Source organism: Rhipicephalus microplus, unplaced genomic scaffold, assembly GCF_043290135.1.
Source record: "Rhipicephalus microplus isolate Deutch F79 unplaced genomic scaffold, USDA_Rmic scaffold_41, whole genome shotgun sequence".
Taxonomy (NCBI): Eukaryota; Metazoa; Arthropoda; class Arachnida; order Ixodida; family Ixodidae; genus Rhipicephalus; species Rhipicephalus microplus.
The window spans coordinates 312,965-334,740 of NW_027464614.1; positions in this window are offsets into that span (position 1 = coordinate 312,965).

Consider the following 21,776-nt stretch of genomic DNA (forward strand, 5'->3'; position numbering starts at 1 on the left):
CGAGATGTTTCTTTAGTTCGGAGTACCGCCAAAGGTGGCTCTCGAGCCTCCGCATACACTAAAGCACTGGAAGTTGACCATGGTAAACACTGACATACCCTCAAGCTCCTTGTCAATAACAAGTGAAGTCTCCTTTCGGTGGTGGCTGGAAGTCCGTGCAGCAGAGGCAGTGAGTAAGTTACGATGGGGCGCATCCAGGCAACATGTAGGGCTAATAACGACTCTGTAGTACCACCCCATTTGGCCCCGCAGAGATGCCGGAGGATTCGAATGGCCTGATTCACTTTTTGTTCAAGGGACTGGACATGAGGCGACCATGTTAGTCTCCGGTGTAAAATTACTCCCAAGAATTTGAGTTTTAACCATTTGAATAGGCCGATTTCGCAGAATAATTTGGAAATTTTCAGTTTTTTTTAATGTAAACGGAAGTATAGCTGTTTTAGCGAGAGTCAATGCCATACCTTTTTTTTTTAAAACGGTCTACATAATCCAATCTTTCTTGTAGAGTTCGTTCTATATCCAAAAACGATGGACCAGACGTCCATATACTTAATCATCAGCATATACTGAACTTCTGATGTTAGGTGGAAGATTATACGGGAGCTGCGCCATGACTGCATTAAAGAGAGTAGGGCTTAGCACGCTGCCCTGTGGCACTCCTTGGTTGACGACATGTTCTGACGTAGGGCCCTCCTGCGTAACTACAAAAATTTTCCGGTAATTCAGGAAGTCAGCGATCCAACGCAGTATCTTGCCCTTGAATCCCTGTAACGCCAGGCCTTCCAGAACGTGAACGTGACTCACTGTGTCGTATGCTCGGTGGACATCAAGGAATACAGCGACAGTGATGTTTCCTTGCGTTCGTTGGTTTTCCACATGTGTGACCAAATCCAGAATGCACTCCATTGAGCATCTACCTCTTCTGAAACCGGCTATGCTTTTTGATAGTGGTTTTTTCTTGTCTTGCCACCATAAAATTCGTTCATTGATTATTTTTTTCATCACTTTAAAAAACAACTTGCTAAACTAACCGGCCTAAACGAGGCCATTTGCCCAGGGCTCTTCTCTGGCTTCAGCAACGGTACTACTTTTAATATCTTCCAACATTCCGGAACTTTTTCTTCTTGCCAACATTTATTATAGATGTCTAACAGGTGTAATTTTTCTTTTTCGCACAAATTAGCAAGAGCAGCGTAAGTAACTCCATCTGTTCCTGGTGAACTTGTTCGTTTTACTGAACACAGCACATATTGGAGCTCCTCTGGTGTGAATCTGTCATCCAGTTTTGATGAACTGATCGCAGAGAACTTCGTTACAACCGCCGAAGCTGATTCTGCTGAGGATTTATATTCGCTAGTTTGGGCGGTCTCTCCAATTCTCAGTATAAGATCGCAAAATTCTTCGGCAATCACACGTTCGCTAACTCCTCGAGACAGCGCTAGAGCCTGTAGTGGTCTCGAGTGGACTACTGGCTGTCGGAGGGTGCGTACTATGTTCCACAGTTGAGGCGCCGAGGTAAATGGAGAAAGTGAGGCACATAAATCTTGCCACCTTTAGGTTGAAAGCTTCTGCAGTTGGTTATGCATTGCAGAATGTACTTTTTGTGCAACCTTGAAATCTTCTAAATTACCCGACCGGCGATATCTTCTTTCAGATCGGCGTCGTATTGCCCGAAGCCTCTCATACTCAGCGTCAACACCCGAATACCCATCTGGAATGGGTACTGCACGAGTTGCTTTTGTTAGAAAATTTTTTATCTTCGATGCATACTTTTCTGCGTCAGAACAAGGTTCAAGATTTTGTCTCTATAGTTCTCGAAAGATTGCCCAATTTGTAATTCTTGTTGTGCGGTTATTTCTTGTTTTCTTCTACTTTGGGTGATATTCGAATACTGGCAAGTGGTCACTTCCTCTTGTATCAGCGTCAGCAGTCCAGTCTGCTCCAACCGCAAATTCAGAGGAGCACACAGTGATGTCTAGTACGCTGCAGTAGTTATGCCCCCGTAGAAACGTCGGAGAACCATCATTTAGTATAGTGTAACCATGGTCTTAGTATAGTGTAGTCATGGTAACATATTTTTACTACAGCAGATCCCCTTACATTACAACGCTCACTACCCCACAACTCATGGTGTGCATTAAAACTACCACATATAATTATCTTATCATGATCAGATCTACACACTGCAACCAACTGTGCGTATGGAACGTTTGCTTGAGGGCGTATGTAAACACTAACTACAGTTACATTAACGTTTTAAACTTCACCTTGCATCTAACAAATTCCGGCACATCTGTTTTAGAAGTAGCCACAAGTGTCGACGGAATATCGCGTCTCACACACAACAACACTCTGCTTTTTGCAGCAGGACGTTCTGCTTGGTACCCCACATATTTGGACAAACGAAAGTTAGTAGAGACTCTTGTTTCGGAAATACACAAAATTGCAAACCCGTGCTCCGAAAATCTCCACTATTATTCTGCAAACCGTTGCAGTTCCACTGGAATATTGCACTTCTTTTGTACCAGGTAGATAGTCCGGTAGCCATGATTACGACAAGAGAAGATGCTTAACATCTAGCAGCAATTTCACTTCTGGTAAAGAACCTGCTTGTCGCAGGGATCGTAGAATTGCTTTAAGAGCCGCAAAGATTATTGGCAAAATGACTTGCTCGTTTCCGGCTGTCTCCGCCGAGATCGCATTTCTTGAAGAATTTTTTCTCAGCAAGCTGCTGCGACCCTTCCCTTTGGTAGTAACTGGCTCCTTGGCTGTGTCTGGCCCGGCAGAACGTTCCACTTCAGCATGTTCTTGGGCCCGGACTTCTTTGCCAACGCGATGTTTTGGTGCTGAGCACTTCAATACTTCCGAGTAGGAGTCGTGGCGCCACTGTTTTGCATTTTTTTTGTGCCGCAGGAACATCTTCGACTATATCCGCATTGGGTGCTGGACCTCTTTGTATCTTATGGTACCCTTTTACGATTCTCTCTCTTTGTGCCGCTGATGCCAAACGGTTTCGAGAGTAGCCTGAAAACGACGCCGGATGTGGTCCAGCACAGTTGGCGCACTTAGGTTGACGCTTCGATGTGCATTCTTTGTAATCATGTGCACCCGCACATACCTTGCATCTCTTGGTTCCCCTGCAAGTCTTAGCCTTATGCCCATATCTTTGGCAGTTGTAACACCTTACCACCGGTTCAATGTATACCTCGACAGTGGGAACCGTAAAGCCGAGAGCAACTCTTTTTTGGCAATGGCATGTCATGTCTAAACTGGAGTATTACATTACGTATGGGCTGCATTGTGGCTCTTCCATCTCCATTTCTTGCCCTTCTCTTTTGTCATGTGACTGAGATTACTCCAGCATCTTTAAGATATTCCAGTAGGTCATAATCACTGTATTCGAGTGGAACATTTCTTATCTTTGCTAGGGTCTTCATGTAAGACTGAGGTATCATCACATGTACAATCCAGCCAGACCCTTGATCAGCAGCAACTTGTTTGCCGAGTACGAAGACCGTACTCCAACACAAAAACTTCCGTCTCTGTTGATTCTTGATGATGTAACTTTCTCATTGATAGCAGATATTATCTCAAAAGCCATGTGATTGGGATTCACCTTCCAGAAGGAGTCCTCGGCAGCGATTGGTCTGAACACCACCAGTATGCCCGTAGCTCGGTTCTTGTGATGGGTGACCACCGTGTAAGCTCCCTCGTCTTCCTTGGGTACTTCTGTATCCATATGTGTCTGTCATTAAGGGAGTACGTCGATGTGGAGTCATTGTTGTCAACCTCTTCTTCCTCCTCTGTACGCCTCTTTTTACACTGCGAGGCCTCGCTGTTCTCTGTATGGGACGTCGATATTGTTGCCGAGCCTGCAGCAACTTGAAGTCGAGCGGGATGGATAAGTGGTGCTCTGCTTGGCGCTAGCGGCATCTCGTTGTCCCCATACCCGGGCTTTGCCAGGTATGAGGCACGGGCCCGCTAAGGGGCAATTCTGATCGCGATGCGTAGTGAAACTCGGACTCACCGATGTTTAGCTGCCACTCTGGAGACAGTCCACCCACTGCACACACCGTAAAAAGATCCCCAACTCAAGATAATAACTGAATTAAAAAAGCTAACTGAAGCTACGGGCTTCTTCCATTTACTTCTTCCCATGTGTGCTCTCGTTGTTCTTGGGTAAATACTAAGTCTCAATCGCCTGTGCCACATACCCATAGTCCAGCGGCACATAGCCACGCGTGAGTTTGTGCCACTGCCTCGCGGGAAGTGTTTGATGACGTCCGCGACGGGATTGTGAGATTATTCACGTCTTAAGCAGCGCATCATATTTGTCAAACCATCTTACCCTCTCTTGGCAATTTTGGTTCAAGCTACGTTAAAAGGGTGACCTCGAGAGCTCCCAAACGTAAGCGGCTTGATAGATAGATAGATAGATAGATAGATAGATAGATAGATAGATAGATAGATAGATAGATAGATAGATAGATAGATAGATAGATAGATAGATAGATAGATAGATAGATAGATAGATAGATAGATAGATAGATAGATAGATAGATAGATACGCTCTAAGTCACCGAAGATCACTAAAAATGTTTTGCATTTAGAACAATGAAACAAATGCAGTATTGTGCGGGCCGGGCCACTAGCGAAAGGTCCAGAGGCGGTTTTTTGACACACCATGCACGGTAAAAATACATAGAAGCGTAGAAACTGTCTTCATATTTCTAGGTGCCGAAGGTGGGAATATAGGAGTTTGCGATTTTTTGAACGCCATAGTAACTGTCGCTTTTGGGTGCACTGGCTGTTAAAAAAGAAATTTGTATGTCGACCTTCAGCGAAAAATCTCGATGGATACAAGGAATGATATGCAGCGTTCGAGCATTCCGCGTGGCACTGAAATGTGGTCACACCTGTACGTGGAAATGCTTAGCAAAAAAAGACCCCGTGCTGTTGTGACGCGAGAAAAAGAGTCACGCTAGCGAAGATAAAATTGCGAGGCAGAGGCGCACCAAGCGTCACACCGCTACGCCCACCCGTAACGTGTCTTTTGCGACTGCAATTCAAGTAGGCGCTCCTACAAGAAAGCGTGCGATGGTTAATGTCACGCACGCATGCTTTCCGCTACAGTAGTTGAGGAGTAGATGGAGGAGAAATGTATGGAAAGTGAATGGTGAGCCGAACACAGCCTGATAGGCTCTCGCGTTTTAATCTTAATGGTGAAGTTTAAGCATTCTAGGACGTTTTTTGTACGCGCCCATATTGAACAAGAGTGGAGAAGGTACAGCTTCTTATTACGTATGTTCCTCAAAGGGAGTTCCATGGCAAGGCTCGCTTTAGCAAAATATGTAAACAAAGGCAACACTATGTTTCAATTGAATCCCACTCTAGTGTAAGGATATTGTTACACTTTGTTGAACATCTGTCCTGATCAATTTCAATGTCTTGATGGATTTATAAAACACAACAGAATGGCTTTTTTCGAGAAAATGTTGGAATAAGAACATATTTTGCCTAAGTCATCATGCCACCATACTTTAAAAAACAAAATTCTTATGAACAAAGAGAAGATGCATGTGCCGTCGCCACAAATGATGGTTCAGAGACGTCCTAAACCCAGAAGCTTGAGGATTTCAATTATTTTTTGTGCTTGTAATATTTCATATGGAAGCCGAACTCTCACCGTGGCACGCTTCCGCATGGTCTGTTTTATAAAAATCTTCATGCAAATACGGCTTACTATTTTTTAAAAAATGTGACGTCACGATTGAGTCACCAAGCGCGCACTGTGTGGCTGGAGTCATCTCAATGTTTTCATCATGCGCGAAAAAAAACGTGACAGCAACAACGGTAACTCGAGTGAGTTGCAACAGGTGCCCGAGCTGGCCTGCGTATTGTGTCACATTGAGTTACGGGAGAGGCGACCGGAAACGATTGCCTGAACAGACGGCGCGTTGGACATATCGTCAGACACGCGGTTATGCCGTCAACCGGAAAGGGCAATATTTTCTGAGAAGTTGTCTCTGTATATTTTGCTGACACAAACGAGACCAAAACAAAGAGCCATGGTAAGAGCACTCGTAGAGTTTTCTACAATTCCCTATAGAGAACTGTGGTGCGGTGATCGTTCGGCCTCTATTGGAATAAATGACACGAATTCACCTAATCTTCGCGCTGTCGGCTTGCAACGCACTAGTGGCATTGATAAGTGCTTTGTTTTGACGTTTCTTTTGGATCAAAGAATGAGCATTTGCAAACTTCGTGAGCAAACTTCAATTGATGAGCCTAAACCAGTCCAGGTGGCAATTGGAACTCTTAAAGCTTTGCTCAACACCGTTTTGTGAAAACAACGAACGCAGTCGACACGGTACCAAATGGGGACGAGAGAACGAACCGTAATAAAATACATATACTACCCATGATATCCATGCTGGCTGAAGTGACGTGTGTTGTAGCCCACATAGACACTAGCCCCAGAGTTCCCTCTAGTAAATGTAGTAAAAAACTGCGTACGCGCTGGCAGGCACGATCGTGCTGTTTTAGAGGTGTTGAGCAGGTTATCGCTGGGAGACTTTTTTCGATAGAATAAGCCAAAAAGATGAGACGCAGGATACAACAAAGAAGATGTTAACAAGAACTACACCACGGTGCGCGTTTGTTTGAGGGAGGGTGTTATTTAGTCACGTGGTCGCGACTGTTAGGTAAACCGCACTCAAGCCGACACGGTTGAATAATTTGTTCGGTTAAATAGAGCGCAGCAAAGTAAGTACCACTCAAGGTACGACAACAGCATCGGTCGTTCAAAAAAGCCTGACATGCTCCCTAGTGCGTTTCCTTTAGCCTACCCAAAGGCGAAAGCCAGCCTTCTCTTCTGAGTCGTTGTACTGAACCTTCCGCGCACCACTAAGGAACATTTTGCCACTAACATGGCTTTGCATGACCTTTAAGACTGGAGGCGCGGTAAGCTTTCTGTGTCTCAACTTGTTTTGCTATGCCTCCGGAATCAGCCCACCTTTTTACAGGCAATGATTTTATGTCATGACGTCACGATATAAGATGCCACACTACAGAGCAAGATACACGCAATGAGCAGAAGGATACGCCATTCGTATAGATACGTCATCTCCTTATCAGTAAGTTGTATGGAAGCCGAGCTCATACAACCCACCCAAACATGAAATGCGTTCAATGGGAAGGCGTTTGCAGCAATGAAAGCATTCATCTTATTTAGGCAGGTGCGTCTATTATCGCCTTGCTGTCCATGATGAACAGTCACCCACAAGCTTAACACAAACTCTTCGCAGCGTATTCTGAAGCAGTTTGACGCTAGCACCACGTATAGGTTTGGGCTATTTCACCGAGATTTTACCCATGCATGCCAACATACCATCAAAGCAAACAGAGGCATTCTCTCGGGAACAGCGCCCAGCGCTTCGCGGCTGCCATCAAAGTAGTCCAGGTCACACGTCGGAGTATTCGTGTTAATTAGAGATCATTCGATAAACATTCAACCGGGCCACAGGACACAGTATACACATAGCGAGAGGCTTATTATGTTGAACGCCTATGTGAACAGAAAGACTATGACGGCACCTGCTACTACACCACTCAGAATTCGTGTTGAGCTCCCTAACACCTATACGTGACGAAGATGCGAGGTGCACTATAAAAGAGTTCGTTTGTGATGTTGGGGTTGATGTAAAGTCAAGGCTACCATGAATTTCAGGGGCGATGCTCCATGAGGCGTGGGTCTGTCCATCCTCCGTCGTTGTCGGTCGTAGCCACCGGGATGAGAGATGAGAGATGACGGTACTTGGAGTGTTAACTAGATGGACGCATGGATGGACGCATGGACGGACGAACAGACAGACTAGCAGACAGGCGGACGGACGGATGTGCCACAAGGGTTGTGACATGGCGGTACTTGGAGTGCTCAATAAATCTATCTATATATCTATTGTGACGACGCGAGATTGACGAGCACACAAAGCGCCTCAAACAAATACGATTTATCGATCGCAGGAAACAGACTGCAACGACTTCTTCGTCTTTTTCCCTCGGCCAAAGACACTCGCGCTCCTTCGTTGTCCTCACTTCTGGCACATACGCGCATCATTATTCCCCCTTTAAAAAAAACATCGTCCCGATGTTAAACGTTTGAGAAGCAAGGCGAAACCAAAACTGCACAGTTAGTCACTGAAAGTAAGGCTTCATCCGAAGCACGTGGACAATTTCTGGTGAATGTCTGCGCCGCTTTGAACACTGCACGCCGTCCTGAACAACCTCGCAGTTGACGTCACTAATGCGTCGCAGAACCTTGTAGGGTCCGAAGTATCTTCGCAACAGCTTTTCGGAAAGCCCACGCTGACGAACAGGTGTCCAGACCCATACTTAGTCGTCCACGTTGTATATGACGGGTCTGTGCCGGAGGTTGTAATACTTGGCATTTTCGTCTTGCTGTTTGGTGATTAGCAACCTGGCAAGTTGTCTGGCTTCTTCTGCTAGCTGGGTAAACTCTTGGGCGTCTGTCTCATTGCCATAATTTTCATGAGGGAGCATTGCGTCTAACGTTGTTGTAACCTCGCGTCCGTAGAGGAGACTAAAGGGTGTCTTCCGAGTGGTCTCTTGACGAGCCGTGTTGTAGGCGAACGTGACGTAGGGCAAAATGATGTCCCAGTTCTTGTGCTCTACATCTACGTACATGCTTATCATTCGGTGAGCCCGGCGTTCGGTGAGCCCGTTGGTCTGGGGATGATACGCCGTTGTCTTCCTGTGAGCTGTACCACTTAGTCGGAAAATGGTGTTCAAAAGCTCGGCCATGAACGCAGTACCTCTGTCGGTGATTACTATTGCGGGGGCACCGTGTCTTAAGACGATGGCTTCGATGAAAACTTGCGCCGCTTCAGCTGCCGTTGCCCGTGGCAGAGCGCCTGTCTCCGCGTATCGGGTCAGGTAATCCGTGGCGACGATTATCCACCTGTTTCCAGTGGCAGACTTTGGGAAGGGGCCCAGAAAATCCATGCCAATTTGTGCAAACGGTGTCGCCGGCACTCGAACAGGCTGCAGCAGGCCAGCTGGTTTGATGGATGGTGGCTTGCGGCGCTGGCAATCTAGACATGCCTGCACGTAAGTTTTGACAACTTCGGCAAGTCTTGGCCAGTAATAGTTCTGCCTTATCCTCGCCAATGTTCTTGCGTAACCCAAGTGACCAGCAGTAGGTTCGTCGTGACAGGCTTGCAGTACCTCACGGCGAAGCGAAGAAGGAACGACGAGCAAGTAGCTGCTGCCGGTGGGCGAAAAGTTCCTCTTATAAAGAACGTCATTTCGCAAGCAGTACGACGGCAGCCCTCTCGCAAATAACTTCGGAACGCTATTCGCTCGCCCTTGTAGGTAATCTATAAGTGGTAGCAGCTCAGCATCGCCACGCTGCTGTTGAGAAAAGGTGGCAGTGTCCACAATTCCGAGAAAGGCCGTGTCGTCATCGTCGTTGTCCGGGCATGCCGTCTCAACCGGAGACCGAGAAAGACAGTCGGCATCGGTGTGTCGTTTTCCCGACTTGTAGGCAACAGTGAAGTCAAATTCTTGGAGCCGAAGACTCCATCGTGCAAGGCGGCCAGACGGATCTTTCAAGTTGACTAACCAACAGGGAGAGTGGTGATCGCTGATAACGGTGAATGGGCGGCCGTACAAATAAAGACGGAACTTCAGGACTGCCCATACCATTGCAAGACATTCTTTTTCTGTCGTAGTGTAATTAGCTTCAGCTCGGGACAGCGTCCTGCTGGCATAGGCGATCACGTTTTCATTGTTGTCCTTCGACTGTACGAGCACTGCTCCAAGACCCACATTACTAGCGTCTGTATGAAGTATTGTCGGTGCGTCTTCATCGAAGTGGGCCAACACGGGGGGTGTTTGCATTCGTTGACGAAGCTCGTGAAATGCCTGCTGTTGGTCTTCGCCCCATCTGAAGGGGGTATCTTCCCGAGTAAGCTGTGTCAATGGCCATGCGATGCGCGAAAAATTAGCAATAAACCGCCGGTAGTAGGCACAGAGACCTAAAAAACGTCGCACTGATTTTTTGTCTGATGGCGTCGGGAAGTTTGCCACGGCGGCGATTTTATCCGGGTCGGGTCGGATCCCTTGGCTGCTCACGACGTGACCGAGGAATCGAAGTTCGTGGAAGCCGAAGTGGCACTTTTCTGGTTTTAGAGTAAGACCGGCCAAGCGTATTGCTTCAAAAACTGCTTCGAGCCTTCGTAAGTGTTCCTCGAAAGTCGCCGAAAAGACAATCACGTCATCGAGGTACACCAAGCAGGTTTGCCACTTCAGTCCCGACAGAACCGTGTCCATGAGACGCTGGAATGTTGCTGGCGCCGAACACAAACCGAAAGGAAGAACCTGAAATTCATAAAGTCCGTCGGGCGTAACAAAGGCAGTCTTCTCACGATCTCTCTCATCCACTTCAATTTGCCAGTAGCCGCTTTTTAAGTCCATATACGAAAAGTAGCGTGCGTTTCGTAGCCTATCCAATGAATCATGAATACGCGGCAGAGGGTAGACGTCCTTCTTTGTGATCTGATTAAGCTTACGGTAGTCGACGCAGAAACGCAAGCTACCATCCTTCTTTTTGACGAGTACTACCAGTGATGCCCAAGGACTGTTAGACGGCCGAATAACACCATCTTCTAGCATCGTTTTCACCTGTTTTTGAATTACCTCACGCTCCTTTGGGGCGACTCAATAAGGATTTTGCCGGATGGGTCTGGCATCGGAATCCGTGATGATGCGGTGTTTCGTCAGTGCCGTTTGACCAACTCTTGATGTGGATGAGAAGCAGCCGTGGAACTTGCTGATCAGCGTGAGAAGGAGGTCTCGCTCAATGGGAGATAACATTGGACCAACGTCTACAGGTGTCGGTGTAGTGATAGTAGACGCTGCTGCTTCCTCCACTAAATGACAATCTTCTGTTTGCGAGAGTTCGTCAAAATAGGCAATAGCCGTGCCTTTAACTATGTGTCGGCGTTCTCTGCTGAAATTTGTCAATAGCAGTTCAGCGCATCCGTCAATAACAGTGATGACAGCCCTGGCAACAGAAATGCCGCTAGTGAATGCGAGCCCTTTGATGTGTTCAGCGACGCCAGTACCATTTCGTAATTTGTCACAGTTCACGGATACAAGAGAACAACTTCGTGGCGGCAGTATGACGCCGTCATCGGCAATACGGAAGTGAGGTGGCTGGTGTTCCTTATCTGTAGCAGTCTCCGAGCTTACAGTGAACGTTACGCTTCTGTCACGGATGTCAGTCACAGCCCCGTATTCGCGCAAGAAATCCATTCCCAATATGAGCTGTTTACAGCACTCGTGGAGAATGACGAGGGTGGCGACAAAGGTGGAACCAGCAATGAAGAGTCGGGCCGTGCACTTTCCAACCGGTGTCATCAAGTGACCTCCTGCGGTTCTTATATTGGGTCCCTGCCATGGCGTTTTCACCTTCCTGAGTCTTTCGGCTAGCTGTAGGCTTATTATAGAAAAGTGGGAGTCAGTGTCCACAAGTGCCGTCACTTGGTGGCCGTCAATGTGAACGACGAGGTCAGCGCTGATAACGTCGGTTACGTCGGCAGTTGTCTCATTCGTCGAATTAGTCGTTGCTGTCGTCTTCTTCGGTATTGATGGCTTCGAGCTGTCACTTGTCTGCAATGGGGGCTGTTCGGAATTTCGAATATTGGCAACCCCACCCCCCGAGGTCGCTGCGTCTAGTTTCCCCGTCGCGGGCTAGGGGACCTGCTCCTGGTGACGTCGGCAAAACTGCGACGATTAGGTGAACTGGGCCGCGCGGGAGATGGAGAACGTGATCTGGGCATTACTGGATTCTGCGGCGGTGTGTTCACATGGGCGTAGTTGTACATGCGTTGATCGTCGTACGCAACGTAATCAGGGTAGCGAGGAAATCTCGAGTACTGAGCGTCGCGATAACGGCAAACTCTGTAGACGTGCCAAGCTTCGCCACAATGAAAGCATACCGGTCGACGGTCAGCGGTACGCCACAAATCGGTTTTCCGACGCTGATAGGTAAGTGGAGACTCACTATTGGGCCACGTTGTGGGGTGACGTTGTGGGGCATGTTGGTTATACGGCATTCGTCTTGTCGGAGTAATCGGTGAGGTTGCGAAAGTGGTCGGTGCTGACTGTGGCTGTGTTTGCAGGGTTGGTGGTGGTCCAGTCATTGGGGTCTGCTGTGCTGAAGGAGCGACGACGGGGCGTCGGACTGCATCAGCATAAGTAAAATGTCGTCGCACACCATTATAGCCGGATGAAGAGAGAGCATGGCGGACCTCATCCCGGACAACATCAGCGACAAAAGACAATGCCGGCGTCGGTTCAGTTGCTGGAATTAAACCAAGCTGCCGAAGCTCCTCCCTCAAAATCTCCCGGATGACTTCCCGCAGAGGCCTGTCGTTGTCGCAGAGGCTCGCCGCAGTCGTGACAGGGCTACTCGCTCGAACGTTGACCGGGTTCTGCTGGCGGTACCGTTGCTGTAAGGCCCGTTCAATAGCTGTGGCTTCTTTCGTGAACTCAGCTACTGTTGTTGGCGGATTTCTCACAAGCCCAGCAAACAGTTGCTCCTTCACGCCTCGCATTAGATACCGGAGCTTCCTGTCTTCCGGCATCTCGGGATCTGCCCTGCCGAAAAGACGGGTCATGTCCTCGGCGAACATAGCGACGCTCTCGTTTGGTTTTTGAATTCGAGCTTCCAAGAGACGTTGCGCATTCTCCTTTCTGTCAAGACTGCTGAAGGTGTCAATCAGCTGGTTGCGGAAGTCATCCCACGTAGCCATGCTTCTTTCCCTGTTAATGTACCACGTCTGGGCGTTGTCTTTCAGGTAGAAGTACACATTCGCGAGCTTGTCTTCTGGGGTGGCCCACTGGTTGTACTTCGCGCAGCGTTCGAACTGGTCCAGCCAGTCTTGTGCATATGCATAGGTCTCACCATGAAAGCAGTCAGGAAACATGGGATTCTGAAGTGTCATGTGCGATGTAGCTGCAGTGGCCATGGTGGTTGAAGGAGGCAAGCGATTGCTGGCAGTTTCTGGAAAGGGATTGAGCTCGGAAGCTAGGCCTCGCAGACGGCGACTGGAACGGTGGACTGGTGTGTCGACGGGTGGTAGTGATTCCGGGCTTGAATGTCGGGTCCGCGAAGGGGTGCCAAGCATGAAGACGTACCCAGCACCTCCACCAGTGTGACGACGCGAGATTGACGAGCACACAAAGCGCCTCAAACAAATACGATTTACCGATCGCAGGAAACAGACTGCAACGACTTCTTCGTCTTTTTCCCTCGGCCAAAGACACTCGCGCTCCTTCGTTGTCCTCACTTCTGGCACATACGCGCATCACTATATATTTATCTATCTATCTATCTATCTATCTATCTATCTATCTATCTATCTATCTATCTATCTATCTATCTATCTATTTATCTATCCGCCTAAGTCTGGGTGCTATCGTGAACACCACCTTAGTTTGAGGTGAACCGTAACTAGTATGAAAAGGTACACAGTTTGACGAATATAACTTGAATATGAAGAATTTCATCCGAATAATGTCACAATCTTGTAGCGCACGTCGTCAAAAACTTTCCGGCCAACAGTGGCATATACCCGCGGATACGTATGTGCCTCTTCAGGCGCGTACGTTTTGCTGAACTTCAAGCGATGCTCCTTTATCGGGAAAAACTCAGGTCCTTGCCTATTTTTCATCTTTAGTGCGAGTTGGTAAGTAGTGCTAAATCGTGATTTCGGTGGCTTTACTGCGCTTTGTGCACTCTATAGATCTCCTCGCTGGGGTGGTCTAGTGGCTAAGGTACTCGGCTGCTTAACCGCAGGGCACGGGATCGAATCCTGGCAGCGGTGGCTGCATTTCCGATGGAGGCGGAAATGTTGTAGGCCCGTGTGCTCAGATTTGGGTGCACGTTAAAGAACCCCAGGTGGTCGAAAGTTCTGGAGTCCTCCACCACGGCGTCTCTCATAATCACATGGTGGCTTATGGACTTTTAAAACACAAATATCAATATCAATCACTCTATAGATCAGACTTTAAAAAAAAAGTTTGGGCTCACTGTGATGTACACTTGAGCAAAAGGGTCATAGAGAAGACGTGTTTTTAGCACTTAGCCAGAACCACGCGATTCAAATGAAGGCGCCACCTTTCCTCGAGAGTGTGCGCTTTTGGCACTTAGCCAGACCCATACAATACAAATGAAGGCGACAGCTTTTCTCGATATACAGAGATTTCAATCGTTGGCCTCTGAGGCTGTAAAATGTCATATGATACAATACCTCACGTCGTACCTAATTGCTTTTCAAATATTGCACGTTTTACTGCATCTAACAATTCTCGAGCGTTCTCGCATGTAATACATTAGGTAGTATAAGTATAGCGCAAGCTATTACGAAATTCGTTCATAATGCTTCAATATCTCTGACGCTCTGATTTACTCGTTGTTGAGTGCTCCTGCTTGTAATTACTTTTAAAAAGAGGCTTTAGAAGTGACGTTGTCACCAGTTCATTTGCTAACCTTTTACTATAGAACAGAGTTACATTAACAAAACCCTGTCATCTACAAACCTCATCCCTCAACAACATGACTCTTTTTTTTCTGTTTCACAAGCGAACCAGTGGCAATCGAAAGATTCGACGACAGCATAAAGAGCGCGAGCGTGCCACGTCACCCGCCATGGTATTTGCGCAGCTAAGCGGCTCGCTTGGTGACCGTGGCGGCCGTATTTCAACAAGCGCAAAATACAATAAAAATAGTGCACTCCCATTCAGACGCACATCAACGAATCGCGGGTAGTTAATAGTAACCCGCGGTCCACCACTAAAGCGTGCCGGACAATCATGTTGCGGCTTTGGTACGCAAAGCTTCATAATTTAACAACTATGTCAGGTCGAGACTTTCTTACATCGGGAGGCGACGAGCAGCGCGAAGCATACGCCGTGCGATACCCGTCGCTCGCACAGCAGGAGCTTGCTTATACGAGGCAACAGGGAAACTTTGCACTGTGCTTTCGGGCGCTCTTGAATTAAGAAACCGCCGCAGAGAGATGCATCGCTTGGGCGCGCGCTCTAAATACAAAGAAAAGGCTCGGGATGCTCAAAGTATATACCGAGTGGAGCTCGATACGAAGCAGGGCGCTCCTGCGCGTCCCGCGCGACTCGCGAGGCGGAAGCCCTAGATGTGGCCCAGTTGGGAGCATCTGCCGGAGCCCCGTGCGTCGTCAAGCACGGCAGCTGCAGCTGCAGTCACTAGCCGCCGCACAGCAGTGACGACTGATTCCGCGCATGAGCTCTCTTCAAGAGTGGTGTTTCCACTGATGAGCCCAACGGAGACACAGTGGGTCTTGTATAACCTGCGTGAATTTACCTGTGCCTTGTTATATTGTAAGTCAAAGGGAGCCACGCTGAAGCCCTCTCAAGAGGCCACGGCCGGTGGAGCGAATTCGAGCGTGAGTGACACTCGTCTTTTTAAACAAGATTTCAGTAACATTAACCGCGTATTTTGATAGCGTGGTTTATCCGATATGAATATATGAAATCATGACCTATGAGATAGTGTGCTGGCGAAAATCCGCCGGCTCGCAATCTAGAAGAATATGTTTTGGTTTTATGCCAGATATACCACGCTATAGAAACACACACTAAGACGTCGGCACGCAATCTCGGAGGCCATGTATGAACTCATTATGATTACAGCCTCACGGTCTCCTTTCATTCACGAGAGAAGCTAGAATCGGAACGCCTCAAACTAATTGGTCAAATAAGATTACTTTTCATGTATTCTACGAAATTGCCGTTTCTACATGCTTCTCTAGATCTGACTAAGAGAGTGCAAAAGGCATAATTTGAGTCGTTGACTTTGCATGTCGTGAGAATATTTTGTGCAGAAGAGGAGCTTGATCCAGCCCCATAAGGCTTCAGATCGCGTAGAGTCTTTGGAAATGTACGCAATCGTGGGTCATCTATGTTGCAACAAGTGAAAAAAAAAAGCTGTTTGTGTGAGCTTTTACTAAGCTCAAAACACTACCTGAAGACTCTACAAGCACCTTTGAGTACCACATGTGAAATGCTTTGTTGATACTTGAATTTCTTGAAGGAGCGTGGCCTCGTGGTTGACTGAAAAAGTCCACGAGCCTTATTTTTCGAACATTTAGGAAACAGGCATGAGCCTGTAAGTGTGGAATGCTAGTATAACTGAAGTATAACATAGTATAACAAAAGCTCAGGCAAGTTTTCAAGTCACAATAAAATGAATTGCTAGATTTTAAATTCACGACATAGGACAACGGAAATTTCGGTTAGCTTGTGCGACATCATATAAAATTTCCACTGCAATATAAAACCAAGCGTTAAGAAGCGGAAACAAGGGATTACTTGAGAAGCATTGTCAGACAGATACCATATATGTACACCATAAAAACGGCCGCATGTAGAACATTCTTTTTAAATGCGCAAATCAGAACAATAAAGTACATTCCATAGACTCTCTTTTATTAGAGCAAGATGAAAAAGACAAGGGAGGAGGTTACACGCGCACTAACAACGCTTGCAATGTTTTCGATTAGCTGCCTGGACTTAGCGATTTGCGGTGCGCAAACGACTACACATACCTAACACATGCTAAAAATTACACCAATAGGTAAGCGAATTGAATGGGAGTCTTGAAATTAAACTGATTGAAGGTGAATAAATCAACCAACGTACATAAGAAGAAAAGTCTTAAACCGAGCATGAAGCTTGGTTGCCTAAACAAATAAAATAAAACAAAGTTGACATACTCAAAGCTTTCAATAGAGTGATGTTCCCAGCATTAATTTCTCCACGAAATCTGATTTTCTTTCTCCTGTCTCTTTTCCTGTTAGTGCAATATTGTAAGTAGCGATCGTTTCAGCATACGTTAATAAATAAGAATTTACAAAATACATGTAACTGGACATAATTACCGCGAATGCTTTTTAATTTCATCGCCCACGCTGGTAGACAAACTTTTCAAAAAGGACCTTTGTAAGACTCCTGGGGTGCCAGCCAGTGCAAGCGTACATAAGACCCCTGGCTTGCTAATTTGATAACTTATTTTGTAACAAATCAGCATATTGGTTTTCAAACGTATCAAATTGCATTTTTAATCGTGTGTCTGCTTCCAACAGCCCCTTTCAAGCCTACAAGATGCTCCTAAAACTATCGCTTTCAAGGAAGCTTCCTTACTACTGCTGATAATACCGGAGTGGTCGCCTTAAGCACATGATCTTACAGATACACACGTTAACTGAATGGTCGATTTTAATGATTAGTGTTTGCCCTTAAAATAATCGTTTAGGTAGCATAGGTATTGCCTAAACATTTTTCAACAGCTGGTGAATTGCACATTTGGCATGCGGTTGGCCTGTTAGGGTGGCACGAAGTTAGCTATGTTACGGCAACCATGTTTGTTAGATCTTTGGCAAGTCAGATATGAATACGACAATTCACTTCGTGTGGTGTACGTGTCTCTATATAGAAGCTCTTTAGCAGTGTTAGCCAAGGTATATGTAAACTAGTAGCAAAACTTTCATGGACGCCCATGTATATAGTATAGTTGGCGAATCGTCGCCGCCATCATCATCTGCGTATAGAAAGCACCACTAAAAAACTAAAAATGGTGTCACAACCGGCAGCGGTAATGATGTCGTGCATTTGCAATACATGAAGCGAAATTGAAAGTTAACTTTAATTGCTTACCTTTCACGTGCCGTTATAAATATGCAATCTCATTGTACCTTATGGCTCTCTATTTTCGAGCACTAGAAAAAAGACAAAAAAAATGGAAGAAACGAAGTTGTTTTATAAGGCAAATGGTCTATTTGCAACATGCACGGAAAGCTTCGCAGATGGAGTTGTGACACAACTGTTCCCGAGCACAGCGTAATAGTTTGAATTCTCATGTTGCCTAATCGTGGAAAATTACTTGAGAATATTGTTTTGGCAGGCTTGAGAATAGCTTTGGCAGCCATAAATTGTAGCGGCCGTCTCGTTCCTTAGTGTGTCACAATCATCGTCAGCAAAGGCGAAGGCACGCCGGCCGTGCGCAAGTGAACACTCGGTAATCACAGCAGCGGCTTTGTAGACACTCTGTGAGCTAGTTCAACTGCGAATTGTCACGCTAGTAAAAAGCACCTAAGCAAATAAATAAGCTACAGAAGACACGCACGAAACCACTATGAAAAAAAATGGCACCATATCCACGGGGTGAATATTGGAGGGTAGGGCGAAGCATCCGAAAGTCCATTCGTTCTTGTTCCATCCGTCCATGCGTCTATCTGTGTGACCGTCCATGCGTCCATCCGCCCCTCTGTGCGTGCATCTGTTCGTGCGTCCGCACGTCCATCTGTGCGTCCGTCCCTGCGTACGTCCATGCATCCGTCCCTGCGTCCATCCATACGTCCATTCATCGGTGCAGCCATCCGTGAGTCCGTCCATGCATCAGTCTGTGTGTGCGTTCGTCCATCTATTCAACACTCCAAGTACCACCATCTTGCATCTTTTCATCATATATTCCGCATATGCGTCGCCATTCAGCGATTATTCCAAGGACTGAACGAGAGGAGGCACACGCACACTTTCTTACGGATTGCGCTTCGGGTCTACTTCCCACCTTTCACCACCTCGAGTTCATGGTATATACTAGTTCACTGTATTCATGGCACTGCGGGCCAACGCTCGCTAAACCTTTTTGAAACCAAGGAGGTTATGCCCAGCGCGTATAACGTAGCAACCCTTTCTTGTCAGATGGTGCTCAATGTACATGCCAATGGCTGCTAAGGAGGAATGAGAGACAGGAGAATTCGGCTTTTAGTTAACGCGCACGCTGCGAATGTTTCATTGTTCAACAACGCGCAGAAGATATTTCTCACCGGCACCACATTGGAGATCAAAATGTAAGACTGGTTACACACTACGCCTATTACTACGGCTACGAGGGACGAACAGGTGCCGCTATAAGGAGATTCGACCCTAAAAGTGAGCGATGCCTCGTTGACCTGGCATTCCGCCAAACTAAATACGAGCTCTCATAGCTGACTTCCTGAATACGCCCCTCCCCTCCGCCCCGGTCATGGCACTTGACCGAAAATTCACATAATCAATTATTTATCCAAATGTCAGTTAAAGTGTCCAGCAAAATAGTAATGATCTTTGACATATATAAAATTATGACTGAAAAAAAAGATATTTTGAGTATTTAGTTTTGGTTATTTGGCCCCTCTCACTTGGTCGCGCTTCAATCGTCGGCACGCACACAGTTAAAGCCTGTGGCAATCAGTTTTCCACAATTTTAGTTGCAAGTTTCGCGACCCATATAATTTGACCATAATCTTAGGTCTGAAGAGTACGTGCAGCAATTCTGTTCCGGCAGTGTACTTGATGCGGCACTCTGGATCCTGCAAAAGGCAGGCAAGTGTAGTAAAACACCGTTTTATGAATGATGCCTTTACACTTTGCCACAACCTTCTCATCTGCACCAAGATTTACGTCGAATAAGCAGACATGCATCAACAGTGGGCTGAGAGTACTATTACGTGTGCGGGTAGAATAGCGGACCGGAAAACTTGTCTGCGCATTGTTCGAGCGTGGAGGCTGGACTCTGTTTTGAGCAGATTAACAAATACTGTTATGAACGCTAAAGCAGAAAAATGAAAGATACAGTGGACATCTACAGCGTGTTAATACCTTCTTATCGTTCCAGTGCATACTTAAGTACGCCAAATTTATCTCTAAGGAATGTTGATATTGCCATTTTGAATGACAAGTCGCAGCTCTTGTGGAAACATGTGTTCGGAGGAACTCTCGGCAACATTTTTTATACGAATCGTTCTTGATATAAGCACTTTTATCATTCTGTTCTGTCAATTTGTTTTTTTTGTTCACATTTGCACCTTTTTTCTTCTCCCCACTTCTAATTTGAGCGCATTGAGACTCAGGCACCTCAGTGGCAACTCGGTAAGATTGACAGTTGTTGGTTACCGCGAAACTGTTCATGCGACGTTATTTCATTTCATTTCATTTCATTTATTTATACTGTTAGCCCAGAAGTGGGCCGTTACAGGGTGGAAGTACAAACAATTATTTGCGAAAAAGAAGTACCGTACAGGTCTCGAGATAATTTCTCGGTATTGTTGTGACCAGCAACTCGAAGTTATACATAACAAGAAATGGAACACACATGCGATGCAATACATACGCGCAGAACAGCACATGACGCATTTGAGGCGGCACTTTTGCACCGCGCTGAAGATTTGAAAGACAACTACTGCAGAATCATGCAACCAACAAAAAGTACACACGCACGCAAAAAAAAAACATTTGTCACTGTTATTCAGAAAATAAACGTTTTAGATTCTGTTCAAATGATGTAAGCGAGGAACAACCAATTATAGACTCTGGCAGCATATTCCAATCTTCAATAGCACGTGGAAAGTAACTGAACTTAAAGCAATCGTTACGTGGGACTAGGGGTGGTATGTACATATTATGGCGATGTCTGGAGTGTTCTTGTGTGTTGACCTGGAAGTAATCTGAATAGTTTAGTTTAAAATGATTATGAATTACCTGGAAGAGGAATTTCAGACGCTCAATCCTCGTCCTAAGTTCAGGACTATCCAGTCCAGCTTTTTTACAGAGTTCAGTAGGAAAATGACGTCGGCGATATTTATTAAAAATAAATCTCGCACCAAGTCGCTGTATTTTTGTTATTTTATTGCAGTTTGTCTTTGTGTAAGGGTCCCAGACAATTTTAGAATATTCGATAATAGGTCTGACAAGGGTTTTGTAAGCAAGACACTTTATATCAGATGGGGCGGTATAAAGGTTACGTCTAAGGCTATACAATGCCTTGGTAGCCCTGGAGCATACATTATCAATATGAGTGTTCCACTGGAGGTCGGGCGTGAACCATAACCCAAGATATTTATAGTTTTGTACACGCTTGAGGAAAGCATTGCCAATCTGGTAGTTGTAATCTATTGGTGCTTTCTTTCTAGTTATAGTCATAAAGACTGTTTTTTTCTGTGTTCAAACTAATTTGCCATTCTTCGCACCAATCCTTTATTCTTTGAAGATTGTTGTTTAGATTAACTTGGTCATGTTCAGTCTCGATTCTGCTCTAAACAACACAGTCATCGGCAAACAACCTTATCGGGACCGTAACGCGGTTTGGCAGGTCATTTATATATAACAAAAATAAAAGGGGACCCAGCACGCTCCCCTGGGGAACTCCGGAATTCACTGCAGCTGCTCTAGACTGTTTATTTTTTATTTGAACAAACTGCTGACGGCAGCTGAGATAGGATGAAAACCATTTTGTCAAGTGATTATTTTGAAACGTTTTGTCAATTTTAAACAGGAGCTTTGAGTGCGACACTTTATCAAATGCCTTTGCGAAATCCAAATATACCACATCAGTTTGACCACGCAAATTGATTGTTTTTGAAAGATCATGAACAAATTCGATTAACTGTGTTGTTGTAGATAAGCCTCGGTGGAAGCCAAGCTGCTTCGAAAATAATAGATTGTGCGTATCAAGATAGGATATCAGGTGTTTGTTAATAATGTGCTCGAGTATCTTTGAACATGTACTGATAAGCGAAATAGGACGGTAGTTGCGCTCGTCCCGAGAGGAGCCACTTTTGTGAACAGGAGTAATTTTAGCCTGCTTCCACGCTAGTGGGAAAGAGCCACTGCGC